The sequence below is a fragment of the Tyto alba genome, unplaced genomic scaffold (genome assembly GCF_018691265.1).
Source record: "Tyto alba isolate M040663 unplaced genomic scaffold, T.alba_DEE_v4.0 Super-Scaffold_45, whole genome shotgun sequence".
Lineage (NCBI taxonomy): Eukaryota > Metazoa > Chordata > Aves > Strigiformes > Tytonidae > Tyto > Tyto alba.
Genome location: NW_024881321.1, coordinates 10,859,583 through 10,882,767, shown reverse-complemented (window position 1 = coordinate 10,882,767; position 23,185 = coordinate 10,859,583).

Genomic DNA, 23,185 nt, shown 5'->3' with positions numbered 1-23,185 from the left:
GAACTGTTGGTAAATTTCTAGTATTGATAGAAAAAAAAAAATGGAAGATTAAATATGAATGTGGTGATTTTCAAAGTGCTATTTCTTTGAAATAACCTATGGGAATGCCTGAATACTTTGACTCTTTTCCCTATCTTATAAGAATTCAAGATAGCATGAAGGACAGCAAATTCAATAAACACTAGTAAATCACAGAATCACAGAATGGTTGAGGCTGGAAGGGACATCTGGAAGTTATCTGATCTAACCTCCCTGCTTGGCCAGGGACACCTAAAGCAGTCTTCCCAGGACCAAATCCAGACAACTTTTGAATGTTTCCAACAAGGGAGAATCCACAGCTTCCCTGGACAACCTGTGTCAGTGCTCAGTCACCCTCACAGTGAAAAAGTTCAGAGGGAACCTCCTGTGTTTTGGTTTGTGCCTATTACCTCTGGTCCTCTCACTGGGCACCACTGAAAAAAGCCTGGCTCTATCCTCTTTGCATCCTCCCTACAGGTATATATATATACATTGAGAAGATCCTACCTGAACCTTCTCTTTGTTAAACAGTCCCAGCTCTCTCAGCCTTTCCTCATAGGACACATGCTCCAGCCCCTTAGTCATCTTTGTGGCCCTTCATTGGATTTTCTCCACTATGTCTATGTCTCTTTTCTACTGGGGAGACCAGAACTCGACACAGCATTCCAGACAAGATCTCACCAGTGCTAAGTAGAGGGGAAAAATCACCTCCCTCCACCTGCTGGCAACACTTTGTCTAATGCAACTCAGGATACTATTCACCTTCTTTTCTGCAAGGGCACATTTCTCCCTCTTGTTCAACTTCATGTCTGTCAGAACTCTCAGGTTCTTTTCTGGGAAGCTGCTTTCCAGATGAATGGCCCCCAGCATATATTGGTGCATAGAATTGCTCTTCCCCAGGTGCAGGACTTTGCATTTCTCCTTGTTGATCTTCATGAGGCTTGCATTAGCCCATTTGTCCAGCCTGTCAAGGTCCCTCTGGATGGCAATGTGACCCTCTGATGTATTGGCCACTCCTCCCAGTTTAGTGTCATCAACAAAACTTCTGATGGTACACTTTGCCTCATCATCCAAATCATTAAGGAAGTTGATGAACAGGATTGTACACAGTATTGAACCTGCTGATACATCGTTAGTAACTGACCTTGAACTAGATGTCATACCACTGATCACCACCCTGTGGGTCCAGTTGTTCAGCTAGTTTTCAATCCACCTCACTGTCTGCTCATCCAGCTCATACATCACCAGCTTGTCTGTGAGGATCTAATGGTAGACAGTGTCAAAGGCCTTACTGAAGTGCAAGTTGTCGCTATCCACTGTTCTCTCTTCATCTACTAGGTCAGTCCCTTCATCATAGAACTTTATCAGGCTGGTCAAACATGACTTTCCCTTGTTGAAGCTATGTTCACTACTTCTGATCACCTTGTCATTCATGTGCCTGAAAATGGTTCTCAGAATCAGTTGTTCCATCACCTTCTCAGGGTTCAAGGTGAGGCTGACTGGACTGTCATTCCCTGGGTCCTCCATTTTACCCTTTTAGAAGACAGAAGTGGCATTCTTCCAGTTCTCAGGTACCTCATCCAGTCACCATGATACTTCAATGTAAGGAAGAAGATCTTCACTGTGAGGATGGCGAGGCACTGGAACAGGTTGCCCAGAGAGGTTGTGGATGTCCCATCCCTGGAAGTGTTCAAGGCCAGGTTGGATGGGAATTTGAGCAACCTGATCTAGTGAAAGGTGTCCCTGCCCATAGCAGAGGGGTTGGAACTAGATGATCTTTAAGGTCACTTCCATCTGAAACTATTCTGTGACTCTATGACTGTTCAAATCAAGTGCGACTTCACAATGACATCAACCATCTCCCTCAGCACTATTGGGTGCATCCCATCAGGGCCCATGGACTTCTATATGTCTGGTTTGCTTAAGTACTCCCTGACCTGATCCTTCTCCACCAAGTATACATCTTAAAATCATAGAAAGGTTTGGGTTGGAAGGGAGATTTAAAGGTGACCTAGTCCAACCCTCCTGCAACGAGTAGGGACATCTTCAACTACATCAGGTTACTCAGAGCCCTGTCCAACCTGACCTTGAATGTTTCCAGGGATGGGGCATCTATGGCCTCTCTGGACAACATTTTCCAGTGTTTCACCACTCTCATAAAAAATGTCTTCCTTATATCTAGTCTGAATCTATCCTTCTTTAGTTTATAACCATTACCCCTTGTCCTATTGCTCCAGAATTTCCCCTTAGTCTCTTATAGGGGATCCTGTTAGTAAATACTATCAGACGTTACAAAATGTCCAGTCTAAAACTTACAGTTGCTAAATGAAGTCAGTATTGCCTTATTTTGATTTTATCCTTTCTCTGTTTATGAAAAGGATTCACCTGAATGATGGTCATATCCAAGCTAGACATCCTGAGACATATTTATAGTCACTTAGAGAGAAATAACCATTCTTAAGGAAGAGTTTTGTAAATCCCAGAGCTGAAGTGTAGGTTTATGATTCAAGATAAAGACAAATATATTAGGATAGATTAAGCTATGCCTACTGATGATCAAGAGAGCTTATGTGGCAAAAGCTTTGCAACTTTAATATATGAAGCTCTAGTTCATTTCATGGTGCACCTGAGCTTGCCTGTGTGCACACCCAGTACATTTAGACATTAATTCACTGTGTGGTCAAAACTCCCAATCTACTTGTCTGAGTAGATGAGATAATGGATCAGTTTGAAATAGTAGAGGACCTGAGACAAGATGATTGATTGAATTCCTAACCATTTTCACAATTAAGTATTTGATTAATTGTTACAGAAGTTTTCCAGGTGGGAATTTCAGTTTAGGATATTTTCCTGGACATCTCCTGCTGTACATAGACTAATCTATATGCTTAAGTGTGTTAACTAACATCCTGCATGGTTAATCTGGCCATTGTAGAGACTCCTCAGGCTTGAAGAATTGAACTGTGTACAAAGATAAGATACTTTTCAGGGACAAGAGGATAAAATGTCAGGGATAAGACTCTTCAGGGACTGTAGGAGGTTCCCGTATGGAGGCAAGACCCAAGTAATGACACCGCACCAATGTGATGAAAGTCATTCTCCTTTATTTGCCCAAATGGCGTCCAAGATATACTTGAGTACAGGATTTATGGCAGCAGCAAAGCACCCATTACACTGCCTAAAACACAGGGAAATCTAAATTGCTAGAAATACTCTGAAGGATGTCTTCTCAAATATGTAACCATCAATCTTGGATGTGACTGTTTGGCATGTATCAATCTGGAAAGTCTATTATTATAAAAATTATTGCAATGCTGCTTTTTCTTGAGGGAGGGTAAGTAGCATGTTTATGAGAACTGAACTCTGAGTAACTGAGATCAGCTACCACATGAACTTATTGGAGCCCAATGTGTGGATTAAAACACTGATAGAATACAAGGACTGAAAGCAACTTATTCAGAGCACTATATCATAAGGACTTTTACCTCAGTGACTCCAAAGCTGGATTGTCAATTCTTTTGTGCAGCTAAACCAAGTGATGAAAGTTTTAGAATAATCTGAATAAACATTCAAATTTCAGTGCACTGAGAGTAGTTGACCTTTAAACAAAATGGAGTTCTCAGTCATAACAAAAGGAGAGGTAATGCCCTATATAATTCTACATTGTCATTGACAGTTAGAAAGACAACTGCACATATGTGAAGAATAGAGCAGCTCAAGAAACAAAAAGTCTTACTAAAAAATTTTGGCTTATACATCTTGGTAGTCCTTGGAGACTTACCTTCCATATTAAGATTTGACCCACAGTGTATCTCTTATTTTAAAGTAAATTGCAATTAGAACTACTTCAGAGAATTACTTCTGTTTGGTATTTTTATGTATTATGAACTGCACATGTCTTCATGGGCTATGGGGCATTGCAAATGGAAAAAGGATTTGCTTGAAATTTTCATCAATAGGTTGTTACTTACAGCAGCAGATGGTTTCATGTAGAGATTGTATCAGAGAAACTGAACAGGATGAAACAGCAAAGAAAAAATTACCCACCAGAAATAATAAAAAAATCTTGATCTTAAAGGCATAATGATAGAGTAAAATCCAGTAATATGCAAATTGTTCTGTTTATTTGTTAAAGTGAATAGAAAGGCTTCACACATTGAATAAACATTATACTGAGACAACAGTTTATACCTGTGTTTAGAAACACCACTAATAATATGTTTAACAGCACTTCCAATAAGTTATATAATCCGTTTATATGTATCCAAGTTTTCTGGGTGTGCCTAGATCAACTGTCATATATATAAGTGCCCTTTTAATGGTTCCTTTCTGCTTTATCTTCTCAAATTTCTGATGAAAGCAAGGTATGTGTGAGAAGAAAAAAAGGGTAGGATATATTGTGGTTTACCTCACTATGCCTCAGTACAGAGTTACAACATTGACAAAGAGCACAACAAATTTCTGGGATTTAGAAAAACTGAGTTTATTATGGCAATGATGCATGTACCACAAAAAAAATAACACTAATTAAATATAATCTTAGCTAAATGACTTGCATTCTTGTTCAGTTAAGAGGCTGGTGCCACAGAACAGGATCAAAAAAAAAAAAAATCTAGACTACTAAGAAGAGAACTACTTAAAGGCACTCTCAGCACAGAACTGCCTGGACCTAGCAGAGAAAAGTTGATAAAAGACTGGGAGAATCTCAAAGATACTTTCAAAATCCTCCAAGAGCATTGTAAAATGGTATGTGTTACCCCAAATTTTCTCATAAAGATAGTAACTGATGAACTTCTGCAAAAAGGAACGGAAAATAAGCATGTTTGAAAACATGATAGCTAGATGCAGTAAGTGAGCTGTCTTTTGTATTTTTAGGAAAACTTAGAAAGTGAGAGAAAATTAATCACTCTTCTTACCTTGCCTGTGTTAAAACTTGTGCTGGGTTTGTATGTGTGGTGGGGGTTTTTGGTAGTGGGAGAGGGAGCTACAATGGCAGCCCCCTTTGAGAAGCTTCTTGGAGCTCCCTTGGCTCCAAGTCGGACCCAACTCTGCATCAGGGCCGAGCCAATTAGCAATGCTGGTTGCACCTTTGCTATAACATATTTAAGAAGGAGGGAGTGGAAGTTCTGAGGAGGAGTTACAAAGACATCTATGCGAACACCAGTGTCAGTGGAAGAAAGGAAGAGGAGGAAGTAGGGGAGGTGCGCCAGAGCAGAGACACCCAGGGTGGGGCTGTAGCCCCTGATGACATGTCAGGCCATCACCCCTGCCACTCATGGAGGTCCACAGTAGAGCAGCTGTTGACCTGCAGCCTGCGGAGGAGCCCACACCAGAGCAGGCAGCTACACCCAAAGGAGGCCGGGACTCTATAGGAAGAGGAATCCCCCGTGGTTGTAGTTCAGCACTGGGAAAATTGCAACATGTGGGGGTGACCCACGCCGAAGCAGCTTGGGAAATTCAGCAGCCTCTGGGAAGGACTCACATTAGAGGAAGTTGATGGAGGACTGTCTCCCATGAAAGGGACAACGGTGCTGAAGCAGGTGAAGAATGTGAGGAATGTGTCATTGTGTCTATCCCCTCCCCGACCCAAGGAGAAAGAAGTGACAGGACTGACCACACTCCCCATTCCCTGCCCTCTGTGTTGCTGGAGGGGAGGAGACAAAGATATCAGGAGCAAAGCTGAGTCTGGGAAGAAGGGAGGGGTAGAGGGAGGTGTTTTCAAGATGCAGTAATGCTTCTCACTGTCCTATTCTTCCTGTTAACTGTTGTTACTGTCTGAATTAAGTTTAAGTTCTTTTTTCTTCCCCTAAGGAATCTTTTGCCCATGACCATAATGGGTGAGTCATCCCTCCCTGTCCGTATCTCAATTCTTGAGACTTTTCCTTTATTTTCTCCTTCCCAGTGCTGGGAGGGGGAAGGGGTGAGTGAGTGGTTGCGTGGTGCTCAGTTTCCCTCTGGGCTCAAGCCACAACAAAACTAAACATTCCACAGCTTTAGATGGTCTCCTCCAGATATTATAGATTATTTTTGAGAGTGTTACGTGCCTTTATTGATACATTTGTTCTACTGTGTTGTAAAGAATTAAGTGTCTTTTGTCTGACAAATTTATTGTAACTAGGTGACATTCAGTGAGAACTGGTAAATGAATCATCCTTACAGGCATTTTTAAGTGTAATTTATATGATTATTTCCCAGAAGAAAAAAAAAAGTCTTCAGAACACATGGAAGAGGTTGTCTCTTATTGCTTCAAGTACTAGATATCAGTGTGTTTAAAAGACATTTCATTCTTGTGTTCTTTTTCTTTTCTGATACCCTGATTCTGTAAATCCTCTTTGTATATGAATATTAAGTTCTGGCATCTTTGCATGGAAGCACACAGTCAATTAATTTTTCATGTAAACAGTAGGTAGCATCTGAATGGTTTTCACTGTCGGACTTAGGTACTTGCACTGATGGTCTTACATGAAAGACATGTTTCAGAAGATCTGATAGTTTAAAGCCTTGAAGGATTTAGGTCCATCTCTTGCATTGATCTTAACTGAAGTTACAGGCTTAACTAACTCTGGGAATCTGAGCCTAAACCCTCAAGACTGTCAGGAGTAACCATCTCCTGGGCATTTTGTGTTGCATAGTTTAGGTACTGACTATGGGATACGTTGAGTTTGTGTTGTGGTTTAGGCCCAGAGGGCAACAGAACACCACACAGATGGTGGGGGGAGAATATGGAGCAGGAATGTCTCAAAGAATCCATCTAAGGACCAGGAAGAGTAGCTCACCCATTATGGTCACAAGCAAAAGACAGACTCATTAGAGGAAGAAAAGAAAACATCACTTTAATTCAAATGCTAACAAAGACAACACTTAGCAGACAAGGTGGCACCAACCACATCTAAAAAACACCTGCCCAAATCCGTCCCTTCTTCCTGGGCTCAACTCTGCTACCAATTTCTCCACCTCCTCCCCCAGCAGCACAGGGGACAGGGGAAGTGGGCTACAGTCAGCTCGTCACTCCTTCCTTCTCTGGAGGTAGGGTAAATGATGCACATCCCTCTCCTGCCTCATGTGGCTCCCCTCTCACTGCAGACAGTCCTCCATGAACCTACTCCGACATGTGTCCTCCCTATGGGCTGTAGCTGTTCCCATGCTGCCCTGGTGTGGGTCACCCCCACATGTTGCAGTCCTCCCAATGCTGAACCACAACAGCGGGTACCACTTCTCCCCTCATGGTCCCAGCCTCCTTTAAGTGTAGGGTCCTGTCTTGGTGTGGGCTCCTCCACAGGCTTCAAGTCGACCTATACTCCACCAGGGTCCTCCACGTGTGGCAGGGTGGGCGGCCCTGTCATCTCAGTACGGGATACAGGGGTCTCTGCTCCGACACACCTCCCCCATGTCCTTCTCCTTCCTTCCACTGACCTCAGCATCCATCCTTCTCACAAATCCTCCTCAAAAGTCCCAACCCCCTCTCAGCTTCCCCTTCTTAAATATGTTATCGCAGAGGTGCAGCTGATTGGCTCAGCCTTGGTGCAGAGGGAGGTCTGACTTGGAGCCAGGGGAGCTTTCCAGAAGCTTCTCACAGGGGGCACTGTTGTAGACCCCTCATGCACTACCAAAAAAGCATGCCACAGAAATGCAAAACAGTTTGTGTGTGAGTTTAAATTTCCTGGTTTACCATTTATGAGCCTACAGATTTTATTTGGAAAACTAACAGCTGACAAAATGCGTAAAAGTTGAGCTCTACAACATATTGTCAATTAGTTTCTTTAGCTATCTTGTAAGATCACTAGACACTTAGTCCTGCATATGAAAAAGAAAGGCTTCATAAGCATAAACTGTAAGTATAAATAACTTTTGAAGAACTACTGGTGTTTCTTAAGAAAGTCAATGGAAATTCCCAACAATAAGATCAAAAGGTACAGAATTGGTATTTTTAAAGATATCAGTATTTCAGAAATATGAAATCAAATCACTGATTCTGAAACTCCTTAGTATCCATTTTAAAAGAGAAAATTCCAAAACACATACCAAAAGAAAACTCTCAAAGTTACCAAAGAAAAAAATAACTAGGGAAAATTTTTTTTATTTCCTAAATATTTATTCTAAATGGCCAAGCAGGTTGAATTGGAACTGTATTTTAAAATTGCTAATAATATGTTATGTAATATTATCCCAGTCGTCTTTATATTATGAAGATATTTAACCTAATCCTCAAGCTTCCACTGTACAATTTTTCTAGTTCAGTATTCCTAAACCAGGTTAAGTGTGAATTACTAAAGTAAATAAATAAGATTATCTCTCGCTTGCATAGTGTTGTACAACTGGTCTTGCAACATCACTTCTTCCTAGTCAGACTGTTCTTTTTCATCTTTCAGTTAGTGAAATTGTCTTATATATCATTACCCATTTCCTTTTAGAGACTGTGAACTAAATTTTCTCTGTATCTGCAAAACTCCCGGTGTAAATTAAATATGAATCCTCAGTCTTAGGCATATCTCTCAATTACATGCACCTGTGTTGGATCAATTAGTTTACCTAATTCTCATCAACAATAAACGGCTCACAAGTGTTCTCCATTAATTAAAATACTATCAGCCTTTTCTGAGTGCACTTTTAATGTACTCTGTCTACAGCAGCTTTGAGAGTAGCTACCCTTGGGTGGACCTTTGGGTGCTAATTTGTTTTTTTTTTTTTTAAACTTGCTGTCCCTCTCTGCAAACTACTGCTGGATTATTTTTTTTCTTTCTCATGAAGCAAAGTTTTTGTTTTATTGGCTACTGTGAGGACTGTATGATGTTAAACACAATCAAATCTTGTACTGTAGCATTTCTTATTTTAAATGAAAAATTGGTTTTGCTGCTGCTGCTTAGTTTTGGTTGTAAAGCCATATTGGACCTCTCTTTAATGTTTTTATTTGACATCAGTCTACCCAGAAAATAATTTCCTTGTATGGATGTAATGCATAGATGGCTGTAGAATTGTAATTCTTTTAGGTGTTAGAAAAGCATGTTTAAATCATACTTACGTGCTCATGACCTTTCTAATACAATGATTTAAGTGAGTTTTGCAGATTAACTACTTTATTCTGCACTCCCTGAAAACTGTCTGCTTAAAAATCACCCTGTCCATTCTCAGTGATTTTGTTTAATGATGCAATTCAACTTTTTTGGAAGGACCATTTTTAAAAAGCCATACTGCTAAGTATGGCTTTATAAATTATTTATAGATAATTGCTAGGACAATATCTTGCTTGGTGAGCTGCTGGTGTCAGTACCACTGAATTATCCATGTAAATTAAGTCAACAAATTTTATTCTTTTCTTTTTCTCTTCCAGCATCAAACTTAAGTATAAATTCACGCCAGAAGCTGTTTTAGTATTTTATGCAGAAATATTTTTCATTGCCTCTCTGAGTATTTCAGAGAGAAAAATCTTTCATTATTACTCTGTTTCTATTCTTAATTAGCAATTTTAAAGCAGTCAGTTGTGCAATATGTACAAATATTTGGTAGACATTTTTATAATACACTGTCAGCTTAGAGTTACGAAAAAAATGAGCAGAATTATGGACATAATTACATAATAAGTATATTAATAAAGTCAATCTACATGTAAATAACAGGAACAATATAATGGAAACATAGACCTATTTATCCTATTTTAAAATAGGTCTTTTAGTTGTAATTTTATTGACCTGCTTCAAGATCTTTCCCAGAGATTTCAATCTAATGCGTTATTGACATCAAGGGGAAATTCAGTGGGAGCATCTTACATAGTTTTTCTGAAAACCCTCCCTATCTGTTGCCATGACAACACAACCATTCTTTCTGGAGATAATATTTTCTCTACGTTTCTATTCCCAAAAAGATAATTTCACAGCTTTATTGTTGAAATTATTGGAGAGAGGGGGGAAACAAAAACAGAACCAGAAAACAGCCTAAACACCAATGCATTCTAAGCAAACTTTCTGGGTCATCACTGAATGAAGGCAGGAAAACCTAGGACTTGAAGCTTGTAGTCACTTTCTATAATAGTTTTTAGTTTTTGCATTTATTGTCATTTGTATGAGATGTCCTAATTACATGTACAAAAGATACAAAAGGTGGCACTCCCTTTTTAGTGATTTTTGGAAGAAAGTAGTTTTCATGCAATTTTTTATGAACCATATGTCTTGAAGTGTACATCTGTGTAAAAGACATGGTTTGAGAATGCTACATGAGTCAGACACCTTAGTCTACTTAGCATATGCAAACCCTTCCTGGACTTGGTTTCTAGCCACCTAACTTCAGTTTAAGTTCTTTTGGGAACAGAAACTATATGGAATAGCATTTCTTTGTCTGGTCAAAGCATAGCTAGCACAAACCAATAGAATTATATTTCTCATAACATGCAATTAGATTACAAAGATGTCTAAAAAAAAAAAAAAAAAAAAAGTGTCCATTATTCTAGCACAAAAACCAAGAATGGTACATATCAGGGAGCAGTGAATACTTTTCAAGAATAGGAGTGCAGGTCCTACTCCTTATTTTTTTGCCACTGAGACATTTTATTGTAACTAGACCTTTACCTGAAAATAGAAATAACCCTACATAAAGGGAATGAGATTTGGAAATCTGTACTAGTGAGTAATACAAAGTTAGTGTTATACGGAGGCATCTAATTTTTAAAGATGGTCTAATATTCGTTTCAAGCTTATGAAATGCAAATTTACTATCAGTTTTGTATCCTACACTGACAACCATTTGTACTTTTTATTCACTGACCCTTTTACATAAATTTTATAGCTGAATCAGAAATAAAAAAGAAATGTATCATGCCTTTTTTCCTGTAGTTAAATCTCTAAAATCAGCAGTTTCCTTATAGGTGATTAAGTCTCATAGGAAGAATATCAGCAGTACATTATAAGAAAGTTTCATGAAGGATAAAGAAGATGCAATAATATTCCTGAAATAATAAACCAAAACATTATCATTTGCCTAATGTAAAACAGAGAAAATATAAGCAGTAATAAAAATTCAAACTCTAAAGAAGGGTTTATTGAATTATGTGAATTGGTATTTTCATTTATATCTATCATAACAAAATCTATCTTCCTGCATCAAAATCTGTTCTGGATTCTATCCTGACTATGTGTATGTACCAGAGTAAATGTAATTTAATTTTAAAATATGCATCCTAACAAACACACTTCTTATCTCAAATAATTGAGCTGTGAAACCCCTTACTTAATGCATTTCTTGAGAGTAAATTTTAAAAATATATTCCAAATTCATAGAATGAATGCTATCTGCAGATGGCTAGGAGAATATATTTGACATGGCCAACATTTAAAAGGAAAATAATCTTAAAATGTAAGTCCTGTACATGCTCAGCAGACTGTGGGATTGTATGTGGTCCTGTGCCTACAGAAAAATCTTGAGGATTTTGGGTATTCTGAAATCAAAACTTGTACATCAATAAACTTGAGCATCCAAACTTGTACATAGAATTTACCTGTGAATAGTAGGAGATTTCTGAATAAAGACAAAAAAAAAAAAAAAAAAAAAATTCTCTGAAGCTTATTTTAATGATATTCTGCAACCTCTTTTGTTAATTGGCAAGTATCCGGTACTAGTGGAAAACATGTTTAATTAAACTATTTAGATCAATTTACATTGTATCTTATTTTAGATTTATTCTAACTGAACTCAAAATCTAGAGTGTAATAACATATTGTAAGGTAAGGGGCTATTTTATAAATAACAGAATATATTTATAGATAATATAATCATCATGTTTGTCTCTAAACAATTTTATTTAATAGCTTGGATTCCTCTTTAAACAAGGTTCCCCAACAATCACACACAGAAGATCAATTATATATCAGCCATTTCAAAGTCATGCACAATTCTGCTTTGATCCCAAATCATTTCTGCATATATACTGTCTCCAGAGCAGAGTACACTAACATGCCTACCGTTAGCAATGATACCACCTCTGCTTTCCCTTCAGTTAATATTTTCTGGTCTTCGTATCATGGAGAAATGGATCACCATGGATATGTGTCTAGTTTGTTATTAATATTGCCTATACTGTTCAGTAATTAAAAAACAAAACAAGAACCACAAAAAAAAACAAAAAAACACAAACATAGCATGAGAGCAGAGATTTTGAAAGTAATATTTTAGTATAAAGACAGTAAAATTCACATTTAATTTATTCCCCTGGTTTTGTCAATTTAAAATCATTTTTTGGTGAAAAAAAGACATCTTTCAAACTTTCTACAAATAGCCATGGCATATACTTTAATGCTTACTACAAGTGAAAACAAATAGTTATTTTCTAGAGAAGCTTTTCTACTGAAATACTGTAGACCTCTCTACAAGTGCATATGCATCATTCAGGAATTGATTGAAACACCTGGAATATAATGAATATAGTTGTTGATGTTCCCTGAGTTTTGATTTTCACCCAGCAGAACAAGTATATTTCAAGGAATAGAAACAGCTAACTGGATGACAGCATTTGGGTGGCTAAAAGGAAGTCAAAACTTTCACTAGAGCAGCTCTGGCATGCTTAGTGGTTTGGCCTGGCACAAAGTAAAATGTTTATAAGCTATACCTGTCAGACTTTAATGTTTTGTACAACAGCATAAGGTCTATCTAGACTGAGAGACAGGGTCCTTTACAGGCTATGACCTTCTTATGGAAGCCAAAATATTAGTAGAATATTATTTTCCAGTTCATTACCATTATGTGTAATGTACTTGTGAGCCTGGGTTCCTGAAAACACTCATGTCTCTCTAGTTCAAGTGTACTTATAGTAACCTCCCTTTCAAGCTCTGCCTTTGTTACTCAGTCTTTTTTCCTGGAGGGAAAAATTTAAATGCTTGTTTACATACTTGCCTGAGCAAGTAACAAGAAAATTCTCTTTCCCTGGCTCCAGTTTAGAATTACCTCCATGTTGTGGTTTGAGCCTGGTTGGCAACCAAACACCACACAGCCACTCACTCCTCCCTTCCCCCCAGTGATGAGAAGGGACAAATGAGACAGTCTTGGTATTCAAGATAGGACCAGGAGGGGCAGATCACCCGTTATGGTCATGGGCAAAAGACAGACTCGTTAGGGTAAGAAAAAAAGAACATAGATTTATTACAGACACTAACACCAACACTTAACAGAGTAGGACAGTGAAAAGCATTGCCACATCTTGAGAACACCTTCCCCCCACCCCTCCCTTCTTCCTGGGCTCAGCTCTGCTCCCGATATCTTTACCTCCTCCTGCCAGTGGCGCAGGGCGCAGGGAATGGTGTGTGTGTGTGTGTGTGTGTGTGTGTGTGTGTGCAGTCAGTGCTGCCATTTCTTCCATCTTCATTGGGGAGGAGCTTCTGGAACTTGTTCCCTCTGCTCCAGCATGGTCCCCCTCTCACAGGAAACAGTCCTCCACAAACTTTCTCTGACACAAGTCCCTCCCACGGGCCACAGTGTTCCCTGCACTGCTCTGGCATGGGTCACCAACACTCTCCAGCTGGAGCCCCTCCCACGGGCTACAGCCCTTCCCGAGCTGCTGTGACATGGGACACCCCCGCATGCTGTAATCCTCCCAGCACCAAACTACAACAGCAAGGTCTACCTTTTCCCACAAGACTCCAGCCTTCTTCAGGCACAGCATCTTGATCATCCAGGCAAAAAACACAGGCCATAAATCAGTGTCTGCTCCACCGTAGATCTCCATGGGTGGCAGGGGGGGGCTGCCCTGTCGTCTCACCACAGGATACAGAGGGGTCTCTGCTCCGGCACACCTCCCTCCTCCTTTTCTCCTCTATTCATCCACTGACCTTGGTGTTCCCGCAGCTGCTGCAACTCTTCCTCACAAGTCCAAATTTTCCTCACCACGTCCATTCTTAAATACGTTATTGCAGAGGCGTAGCTGATTGGCTCAGTTTTGGTGCAGAGGTGGAGCTGACTTGGAGCTGGGGGAGCTTCAAGAAGCTTCTCACAAGGGGCCACCCTTATGGCCCCCTCCCCTGCTATCAAAAAAACCCAGCACTCACTCAAACACAGGACACTCCATTGAAGCAGGTCACCTGTTATTCCAAAAAAGCATTATTTGCAGCATCAAAATAAATAATTTCCTTTTTTAGTCAATTATTTGAAAATTAAAGTATTTTACAATTTGGTGGTTTTGTTTTGCTTTTAATCTAAAATTCATTCTGAATTTAAACTTACATTCTGCATCAGAGTATTATGAAAACTTGATCAGCCACAGATCTACTAAGATTATGTTGACATCCTACATTGTAATTTACTTTCCATGAGGTAACTCAGTTATTAGGGACTATAAGCTGATTCTTTTTATTTTTTTTTTTTTTCTTTTCAAAATACCTGTGGAACACTTATATAAGCGAATTTTCATATGAATAGTCTTAGCATGAGTGTTACGATTATCACCTGAAGCTTAAAGAAGAGCTGACAACTGGAGAAGTATAAGACCAAAAGGGAAGCAGCATTCCAGAGATACAGTGGAGAAGAAGCAGAGTTGAGCAGTGGGACAGGCTGCAAGGGGTTTAAACTACGTGTTATATATAATCATATATGGGGACTATTTCTGTTAAAGTAGTTTCATCATAAAGCTGAATGAGGTCGATATATAAAAATAAAGTTAAAAAGTAAGGTAAATGTGTTACCACAAAAATACCTGAGGTAAATTGTCTATTCTAATTATACAGTTGCTAGTAGACTAGAGATTTAGAAGCCAAAATGGAAAGGCAGGAAGGCTTCTTAAAAGCATCTTTGACAACACTGTCTTCATATATGTATGGTCCAGAGTAGTGTGGTACTCCTGCTAAAGAGTGAAAGATGGCTGGCTTCCTAGGAGAGAGGAGCAACTACAAACATGTCCAACAGAAAGAGAAGTAGGCACCTAGTGAATCAGTGTATCTTACAGTCTTACTAGAAGGAAGAAACAGCTATTTTGAGGTGCCTGTAGCTTTAGTACTATTTGTAGTTGCTACCAAGCAGTCTTTACTGGTGTAAGTGATAAGAAATACAAATGGGTACAATGAATAATAGACTGCTGTTTTACATTTATTTCACTAAGAAATATAATGAGAAGACTTAAATATATTATTGTTGTTCTTTGGAGAACATACAATTAATTTTTGTATGTTTTGTTAATTTTTTTCTGTTTCTATGTCTCATCATTTAGTAAGGTACTTTTTGGTTGAGACTTTTAATTCAAGCTATTTGAATGGTGAAATGTGGTTCACAAACTTGATGCAGTATTTATTGATAACCCATAGAAATTGAACCTGGTCCTCACTATTGTCAAGCAAGGCATGACAGGAAAACTGTACAAATACAAATAAAATTTTTGAAGTCAATAATTTTACAGTCACTATGAAGATTATAGAAAAAGGTCTATACTAGGTAGGTATCCATGGACATATCCCTCTTATTGACACTAGAATTTTCACGTTTTAATTTCATCTCTTAAAATGGAAATGCTATTCACATATTTCATTTTTATGTTAATCACACAATATAAAATACAGTATCAAGTATTTTTCATGTAACATAGTAACTTGAGAAGGCAGCAATTTGTTTAACTTCCAAAATATTAGGCATGATCAGTTTCAATACTGTATTCAGACAAATGTCTGCTAAAGAAACAGCTAAGTCATTCTTAGACTAAAGCTACATCAGGTTCATTTAACATAGCCTGTTCATGTTATACATCTGATCACAAAGTCACATGAAACACTACAGTACAATTACAAAAGATAGAGCTTGTATCATTACAAATGCAGATGACAATAAATTAGGTGCAGATAGCACTGTTCATTCAAATTAAACATGCAATTGAAACACAAAGCTGAGATATCTATTAGACAGGAAAGTTTGACATGTTTGAGTATTAGTTAGTACTGTTCTGTACTCATTTAAGTTCTTAATTTCTTGCGAAATAAATTCCTACAAATATATGAAGTCTTACCATGGTCTCGTGGCAGAGTTAGAAAGAACTAATTCAGGAGAAATGTTCATAAAAGTGGGGAAAACATGAACCACAAATGCTATATAGTTATATATAGTTGCAAATCTTGTGGGTTTGATTAGTTTCATGGAATTAATATGTCATTAAGGAAAAAAAAAAAAAATGGTTTTCTTGTCTCAGGTGATTAATGTTGTAGACTGGAGGTTGGTTGCTAATAGATGTTGCTTCTGAGTTACCAGACTGTTTCAACAGCTTATTGGGGGAATAAAAAATCTAGTTTTTTTTCAGACTTTCTGGTATCATATGGTGAGAGGCTAAGAGATACAGAAACTGTTCTTTTTCATCATATCAAGAGACTTTGTTACATGTCCAAATTCTGTTCAGGATTTTTCTCTCTGGTCAGAATGAAGACCTTTGCTTTCAGTGGATATATTGGCATCAGTCAGTGGCATTTGTGCAGCTTCTTTTGGCAAAAATAAATAAATGAAAAACCTTTTCTAATATGTTAGAGCTCAGAACTGCCTCAAGAAAAAAATAAATGTTTAGCTTAATATGTCATAAGGTCCAAGTACTTTTAGTACAGGCAAGAAAGTAAGAATGATCTTGAGAAATGAAAAAAATGGGAAAAAATGCCAAGATAACGGGAAGATACTATTCTTATATCCGTAGATGAAGACTGGATATTATTCTATACAACAGAGCTGAGTTTGGTTTGTTTTGTTTTTTTTTTTTTTTCACCTGTAGTTTAATTTTTAGTAACACCTCAAAGACAAAATTTGGATGAAACTGCTTCACATGTAAAATCGTAACAATATGGTTTGTTCCTTGTCTTGACCTGCCTCATAACCTAGAATTTGAATTGGAGTTGTATTTGATGGACAAAGTAAAATAAATGAACAGAACAGTTTTGAGCAACATTTAATATTATCTTCATTTTTCCTGGACAGGCAGATGCTATAACAACATGATTTGTCATAACAAAGCTAGAGGCTTAACTGATGGGATTTTAAAACGAAGATGACCATTATTTTTTAGGAAAGGAAATAAAAATCCTTTAATGATTGAGCTGACAATCTTCACAACTAGTAAGGACCCTGATAAGAACATTTTCACCATAGTATATAGATACTAGCTATCATAAATTAGTATTATCTAATGTCAATTTCCCACTCACCATACTAAAAATATACCCTCAGTAGAGACTGTATACACCCTTCACACAAATACAGGATTCTATTTTTATGAGATGTCGCATTTAAAGAAATAAACTTCTGTTTATACTCTTTGGTACCCATCTGTGAGAAATGCTCAATTGCCAATGATCAACAGCTCAGACAGGATTCTTTGTGAAGCACTTTTTATTATGTTCTTGCAAGACCAGGCACCCCACCAAGTGGACGTGCCTAACAGCCATCATGCAATGGTTTATATCCCTCTTTCCCAGCTGCAAGTTCCCTCCTCTGATTCCTCATTGTCTGAGTGCTACAGGGCGTACAGACTTCCCAAACTGCCAACTTACGTGCCCCTTCACTTGTGTTCATATGTCGCATATTCATAGGAATGGACCTTGGCTCTCTCCAAGGCAAAGAAGTTAATACGCATGAGCTCATCAGTCAAGCCTACTAAGATGAAAAGTTTAAAAGTTCAGCTTCCCTAACCCTTTCGGTATCTCCATCTACCTAAAACTCGTTCCAAGTAATGGGTCATCACAGGTGACAAAAAGACCACTTATCTTCTAACCGTAGGCTAGAGTCTTAAGTGGTTGTGAATCGATCTGGTTGTTCTTATCAGGCTTGTCATGTGAAAACAACATTCTTTCCCTTACACCTTCTTTTAATATGTAGGAAGTATAAACAATATTTATAAAACTTGGCACACCACAACCACATAGACCTACAAGCTGTCAGGGACATACCTGGGAATGCAACCTTCCTAGGACATGAAATAGATTATTGAAAAGTTCTGTGAAGGGAGAGAGGATGGTGTGGTCCTCTATGTGGGGCAATGTTAGGTTATGTGATAAAAGCTCATAAACTCATCTGCACACACACAAAGATCAGAGAAACAGTAGCAGGAGTGGGAGCCGAAATAATGTCCTCATCTGACCTTTCAGAGGCCTGTTATCACAGGTGAACCATCAACCCATTAAAGGCCCATCTCTGAAAGCCCAGAGTAGCACAGGGTTGCATAATGGCAGGCAGGATCCCATATTAAGGACTCATTAAGGATGAACAAGCATCTTGTCTAGACCCCTCCCAGAGCCGTCCCATGACAGCCATCAGCCCCATTGTCCAGGAGTGAAACCCATCAAGATGAGTCATCAGGAACAACTCTGGATCACCTTTCAGACTAAGGGGTCTAGGCTGTCTAGGTGTGTGGGACACATTGTGGGACGCAGGGGAAGAGCAGTTCGTGATGCACAGAATTTAATGTGGAATGGTCAAGGAAGGAATCAAAAGCAGGAAAAAGGAGGGGCTTATGTGATTTGGAGAAAAATAAGTGTGGGAAAATAAAGAGCTAAGGGGATAAAAAAGCTAGTTCACTGTAAATATTTTTCTAGTCAGCATGCTTGTCTGGCTGTTAGGACCTGTGAAACCAGAAACTTTGAAGACTGGTATCCAAAGCTATGGTCAGACTTTAGTACTGAATTCAGTAGCTGGAAGGATCTACTTCGTACATATGTTGTCCCAAAAACAGGGTTCTTCACCTGGTGTGCAAAGAGCCAATTAACAAACAGATTTGAGATGTTTGTATTTATTACAGTTCTGCTCAGGAAAGGGTGCTAGGCATCCAAAGTGGCCAGCACACCAAGTTACAAACAAACACCATATTTATTTGATTCTGAACACACAAGCACACGTCTCTATAAATACCTATTTGTTAGTATTCTATTAGAATGTCATCTATTAGCTAGCTTTATTTCTCATTTTAATTTAAAGTCGTGATATCTACTTATTAATGTACTCAAAGGGTGAGGGTCTTCATGAAGAGATAGGTAACTTAAGATACAAAGGTGTGGGTTTTGTATTATAATGAGCTAAATTCACCTAAAGGACACAAAAATAGATATTTTCTACAGCATGGTTTCGGATCACCATTCTGTTGGTCATAAATCTTAACAATACAATAGATTTATTCTAGAGCTAAGCAACCATAAATTTATTTGTAACAGCTGCAATCCTGGTTACAAAAGAAAACATAGATTCTGAGCTGCAAATTATATAAGAAACAGGACTTTCTGTCTTTTGCTAAATCTTTTGTCTTTTATCCTTTTACAACACATACATACATATATTTTCAGTATTATATCTCCCTCCTGCTCAGCCAGAAAGGGGAGCAGGATGAGGTCATTTGTACTGTCAGTGATTACATGAGTGATGTGTATGTCTGTCTGTGTGCCACCACCTGTATCTATCTGTAAATAGTAGTGTGTAAGTGCCCTGTGTGCATGTACCTGCTGGAAATAAATACTCAGCCTTACTAGTGGTTGTGCCTGTACAAAAGCTTCTTATCAATTAGGACCACTAATCACTGGCTCTATTGTGTAAGTATGATAACTTAAGCCTTGATAACGACTATGCCACTGAAGAGGAACTGAGAGACTGATAAAACATAAACATTCTGCCCCAGAAGGCACCAGAGGCGGGATGATTACCCAAGAGGCATGAAGTCAGCAAAAACCTGTAGTAACTGAGGGAGAAAAAACTTGTCCCCTCCCACCTGTAAGAGGCATGCATGCTAATTTACACAACAAGCGAGGCTAATTTAGATATAATTAACCAATACCAGGTGGAATTGTAATTATAGACCAAAGAGTGTACACTTAGGTTTTTACTATTAATGTAAGAAGATAAATAGTCTATAGTTCCTTTGTGTGGCGTGCTAGCTTTGTGGAGTTGCCACCTAGCACCCATCTTTGTGCAAATATGTAATAAACTAATATCTCAGCTCTGTGTGTAACATTGACTTCTTGCACACTGGGTAATGAACCTTGTTTGAGAGACAGAAGTTGGACTTGGGGACATGGAGTGGCAGCACCTCACATCTCTCAGGATGTTATGTTGGATCTAGCATAACATATATCTTCCTCTAACATAATATATTTTAAAATATTTTAAAGGCTTATGGATCTGCATATCTTGAAAATAATTTAACTATACGTTGTTATTGAACATAAATCATGTTTACTAAAACATTCCATATTTATAAATCTATAACAACTTTTCAGAATCATGAGAAGAGTTCATGGTCTAAATTCTACAATTGGTTTTGTTTGTTTGATTGTTTTCTTTTATCTCTGTGTGTGGTTGCTAAAGAACTCCAAATGTAGAAAATCCAGATTAATTTATTTTCTTCACCTGAAAGGATTTACATTGTGGGTTGACCCTGGCTGGACACCAGGTGCCCACTAAAACCACTTTATCACTCCCCCTTCTCAGATGGACAGGGGACTGAAAATATATTGAAAGTCTCATGGATTGAAATAAGGATGGGGAGAGATCACTGACCCATTACTGTCATGGGCAAAATAGACCTGATTTGGGGAAATCTAATTTATTAGCAATCGAATCAGAGTAGAATAATGAGAAATAAAACCAAATTTTAAAAACACTTTCTTCCCACCCCTCCCTTTTTCCCTAGCTTAACTTTACTCCCAAGTTCTCTACTCCCTCCCCACTAGCAGCACTGGGGAATGGGGAACGGGGATTTTGGTCAGCTCATCACACGTTATCTCTGCCTCTACTTCCTCCTCAGGGGAAGGGTTCCTCACACTCTTCCCCTGCTCCAGCATGGGGTTCCTCTCATGGGAGACAGTCCTCCACAAAATTCTCCAATGTGAGTACTTCTCAATGGCTCCAGTTCTTCACAAACTGCTCCAACGTAGGGCCCCCATGGGGTCACAAGCCCTTCCAGCAAACTTGCTCCAGTGTGGGCTCCTGTCTCCACAATTCCACAGGTCCTGCCAGAGACCTGATCCAGTGCAGGCTTCCCAGGGGGTCACAGCCTCCTTCAGGCACATCCACCTGCTCTGGTGTGGGATCCTCCATGGGCTGCAGGTAGATATCTGCTCCACCATTAACCTCCATGGGCTGCAGGGTGACAGCCTGCCTCATCATGGTCTTCAACAGGGGCTGCAGGGGAATCTCTGCTTCAGTACCTGGATCACTTCTTCCTACTCCTTCTTCACTGAACTTGATGTTGTAGATTTGTTTCTTGCATATATTCTCACTCATCTCCCTGGCTGCAATTACTCTTTCCCATTTTTATTTTTTTTCCCCTTCTTAAATATGCTGTCACACAGGCACTAACACTGTCACTGATGAGACCCATCTTGGCCAGCAGTGGATCTGTTTTGGAGCTGTCTGTCATTGGATATATAAGACATCGGGGAAGCTTCTAGCAGCTTCTCATCGAAACCACCCCTCTAGCCCTCTGCTACCAAAACCTTGCCATGCAAACTCAATATGCATTGTCACTATGAATTCCTGTGAATGTTCTGAAAACAGCAGCCATGGAGAAAGTCACTTCTGATTTGTTCACTTTCATAAAAAGATTGATCACCCAGTGGCCCATTCTGCTTTCTACAGCTATCTCAGCTCTATTTTACTAACATATCCACAGGTATGCTGCAAGTTCTCCCTAAGGACAGTTATAGCTTCAGATTTCACATGCAAGATTATACACCAAATCTTTATCTTTTTGCAAAGTATTTTTATGCTGGATTCCAGTAGAAGCTTGTGAAAAAATCATCTAATGACTTTGACGCTACTGGTAAATTTCAAGAAAATTTGGAAGAAGTTCAGACATTTCAAAAAAGGACTGGCTTCTCACAAGCTTCATGGAAACAAAAGATGGAGTAGAGGACAAATCTATGTTTGTGCCCTGAAGAAAACCCTGCACTCTAACTTCAGTCACATTTCTGTGTATTGGAGAATCCCCACAAGACACCCATAAAAAAGTTTGTCTTTCTGCATTGTTGCATTGGGTGTAGGTGTCCAGACTTTTGGCAGCAGTGGGAATTAAGGGACTGTCTTTGTAAGGAGAGGTCAGGGGCTGCCCTGTGCTGAACACAGCTGGTTCCAATGGACCCACCGCAGGATGAGCCTGTTAGACAAGGTGATGGTGACTCTGGGAAAACATATTTAAGAAAGAGCAAAAAAAAAAAAAAAGCTGAACAGAGAGAGGAGAAAGCAACAAAATGAGAGTAAGAAACAGCAGTGTGAACACTAAGGTGAGAGAGAAGAAAGGGGAGGTGTTCTGGAGACTGGAGCAGAGGTTCCCTTGCAGCCTGTGGAGAGACCACGGTGGAGCAGGTGGATATTTCCTGAGGTAACTTCAACCTGTGGAGGACCTGACACTGGAACAGACTTCCTAACAGAAACTTCAGCTCAAGGGAAAGGACCTACAGAGGAAAAGTGTGAGGATGAAGGAGAAGTAGAGAGGAGCCATTATGAACTGACCCTAACTCCCCATTCCCTAATCATCCTGCAACACTTGGGGGAGGAGTAGGTAGAGGACTGGAGAACGAAAGAGTGAAGTTGAACCTGGGAAAAAAGAGGTGGGGTGGGGAGAAGGTGTTTTAGGTTTTGCCCTTGATTCTTACCATCCTATTATATTTTTAATTGGCAACAAGTTAAATTAATTTTCCTCAAGTCAAGCTTCTTTTGCCCATGATGGTAGTTGGTAACAGATCTCCCTGTCTTTATCTTGACCCACAAGGTATTCCTGGGGAGGGAGAGTGAGACAGCGGCTGGGTAGGTATCTGGTAGTAGACCAAGGTCAACCTGTGATGGTGGTTGGTAAGTGATCTCACTGTTCTTAACTTGACTGCCAATTTTTCTTGTTCCCATTCATGTTATTTTCTCCCCTCATCCCACTGAGGGGAAGGAGCAATCGAGCAGAGCAGTTGGGCAGGCATTTGGCTGTTAGCCAAGGTGAGACCACTTGCAGGTGTTTGAGTTTGTTGCTTACCTCAGTTTGAGGCATCCTATAGTAGAACAAACTTTGCATACAAGTACATTTTTTTCTTCCTTCAAGGAAAGATGTTTAGAAATTAGATTATGCTCCTAAGGAGCAGCCAGTATTACTTCAATTACAGATCTTTCCTTATACATAATTTGAGTCAAGGAGTTAGTGAATTAGTTTTCACAGATCTTATATGTAATGTATGTATTCTACTATACATATATATATACACTATAT